Genomic DNA, 3,099 nt, shown 5'->3' with positions numbered 1-3,099 from the left:
AGAGGCCTTTGTTCACCAAATTTGTGTGTTTTTGCAAGAAAGGGAGAGGAAAGTCAAGCTAGAAGAGTTGGGGAGCTTGGATCTACTTTCATTTCATCAGAGGAGGCTTCTTGAGGTATCATTCAGAGCTTATTCTCGTGTTATTGTTGATATGGTCAAATCTAGGGTTTCTTCATGCCTTATTTGCTTTGTATTTGAAGTGTGAGAGGTCCCATGGGGATATGGTGCTTAGATCTGGACCTTAGTAGGTCCAGAGAGTCCCTAATGTCATGCTTTATGTCCTTCCATTTGGGTTGGAGACTAGGGTTGCCATCCTAGAGGTCATTTCTCCTAAAAGAGCCTTGTAAGTGTTGCATGGTAACCAAGATACGAAGTTTACGTGATGAATGAGCTTAGGAGGGCCAGATCTATGAGTTATTGAAACAGATCTGACCTCAGAAGCAAGTATGAGTTGATGCATGGCATGGACTCACCGAGTCCGAAGAACAGACTCGGCGAGTAGGATGAAGATTGCCCTTAACCACTCAGCGAGTGGTCCTGCCGAGTTATGGGTTAACTCAGTGAGTCAGGGAGAGTTGGAGAGGGTTGACAGGTGGACTGAGTCGAGCTAGAACTCGCCGAGTCAGATGGAACTCGTCGAGTCAGGGGCGTACTCGACGTGTCGAAAGAGAATCCTAGAGAGTTGGTGAAAACGTGTAGACTCGCTGAGTCGCTTTAGTGCATTTGCCGATTCCGGTCAAAGTTGACCATTGACCGTTGACCAGAGTTGACCAGTGTTGACTTGATAGGGGTAGTCAACCTTAGTGGTAGAAGTGTTAATTAGAGATGTGTTGTGTTATAAGAGGACTTTAGCTCGGGGGATCGAGCACGAGTGATTTCCAGGATTCGCGAGTTATCGAGATATACGAGGTGAGTCTTCTCACTATACTTTACCTTGAGTAGGTAATCAGAGTTATGATACAATGCTTGTATGCTATGTATGTGTTATGTGTTGCATTGCATTATTCTATGTGATTTATGCTGTGCATGTTACATAGTTAGAACCTGAGGGTTCACAGAGTTTGGGTGCACGGACCCACAGAGTTATAGCCTCGAGTGGCTAATGTTTGTTATATGTGGTATTTTGGGGAACTCATTAAGTTTTGTGCTTACAGTGTTAGTGTTGTTTGTTTCAGGTACTAGTGATGACCGTGGGAAGGCGCCGGCTTGATCTGTACACACACATGAGATTTTTATGATATATGATCTTGGGATTTTGTATGATGTGAATTGGAATTTTTAAACTTGATGTTTTATGGAAATTAAATGAAAAATGTTTTTATATTATGCGAAAAATTATTTTGAAATTTACGGTGTTACAAGTTGGTATCAGAGCCTTGGTTTGAGGGATTCGAGTACACCTTCGGGCGTATTTGAACTCAAACTGAGGATTTGAGAAGTATTTTCAAAAAGAGTAAATGATTTTTGGAATAACGCAGAGCAGAGTTGTGTGTATGATCAGTCCGTGCCCGAACGGTGATTTCCCAAAATACCCTCGTGTTACGTGATATTGATATTGATATGATGTATTCGCATGCTAGAGTAGGCTAGGTATTCCTATTAGGGCTAGAGTGGCCTGATTTGTGATGCCTTAGCCTAGGAAGAGGTGAGCTGCTATGAGATGCTTGAGAGTGAGTAGGTAGCAGCGAGGGGCTTGTGAGAGATCTATTAGAGAGTGTCCTATGCATGATAGAGTACTTGGAAATTGGGATCCGAAGAGGAGGACTTGGGGTGTATTCTGATACGGTGCGGACGGTAGTATTGGGCCCGTACTACTGAAAGCACCGGAGCGGTGTACAACCCAAGTAAGAATCTTTGGAATCACAAGGACCAAGGAGGAATGAGTTGTCGAGTGTGAGTATACTCGAATGGGTTCTAATTTATCGTATGTCATGTTTCAGAGGTAGATCATGGTGAGGACACGTTTGATGCCTGAGAGCAGTGGTACCAGTGATGAGGAGATCCGCCGGATCATTCACGAGGAGGTGGCTGCGGCCATCAGGGCAGAGATACCAGAGATGTTCGGGTCTATTAAGACCACGCTGATTGAGACCTTTGACGAGCGTTATGCCGCTCTTTCCGAGGCTGCTGTTGCAGCGGCCACCGCAGCTATTGCTGCCGCGAGGCCGCAAGGTGGTGATGCGTTGCTGTTCCGGGAGTTCAGCAACACAAAACCACCAGAGTTTGATGGTACCCAGGATCCGGTGGTAGCTATGAGGTAGATTTCTGATATAGAGGGGTGTTTCTTCACTTGCTCATCTCCTGAGCATTTGAAGGTCCGGTTCGCGTTGAACCAGCTTCACTTGGGAGCGAAGGACTGGTGGAAGTTTGTGACGGTGCATTTTACGCCTGCTGAGATTGCGGCAGTGACCTGGGAGAGGTTCACTGCCATGTTCCGTGATGAGTACGTTCCCCAGGTGGAGAGGGAGCGTCTGGCCCAGGAGTTTCTAACCCTCAAGCAGGGTACTGAGTCTGCTACAGTGATCACCAGGATGTTCCATGAGAGGGCGATGTTCTGCCCTGAGCACGTGTCTACGGAGCAGGCACGTATGAGCCGCTATTTGAGTATCTTGAGGCGAGACATTCGGGAGTTCATGGCGAACTCCTCGTACCGGACATTTGCCGAGCTTCAGGCAAATGCCCGGAAGATAGAGATTGAGCTAGAGACTCAGGCTAAGGAGGAGGTGGAGTCTCAGGGGAGGGATCGGCGACCGGCGCAGTCTCAGCCGGCAGCCAAGCGGGCCAAGCCTGCTGATCCCAAACCAGGGAGCCAGAAGGGCCGCACTTGTGGGAAGTGTGGCAAGGGTCATGACGGAGTCTGCAGAGCGGGATCTTGCTACAAGTATGGGAAGGAGGGGCATATGGCCAAGGACTGCCCCAAAGGGTTTGCGGTGTGTTTCCACTGCAATCAGACAGGACACCGGAAGGTGGAGTGTCCACAGTTGCGAGGATCATCTCAGGGATCTGCCCCTGCCGCCATCAGAGCTACCGAGAGTCGGCCAGTGAAGGTCGAAGCGCCGAGGGCACGAGGGAGATCTTTTCAGCTGACCGCGGAGGAGG

Source organism: Lactuca sativa, chromosome 4 (assembly GCF_002870075.4).
Source record: "Lactuca sativa cultivar Salinas chromosome 4, Lsat_Salinas_v11, whole genome shotgun sequence".
Taxonomy (NCBI): Eukaryota; Viridiplantae; Streptophyta; class Magnoliopsida; order Asterales; family Asteraceae; genus Lactuca; species Lactuca sativa.
This window is presented reverse-complemented; position numbering follows the sequence as displayed.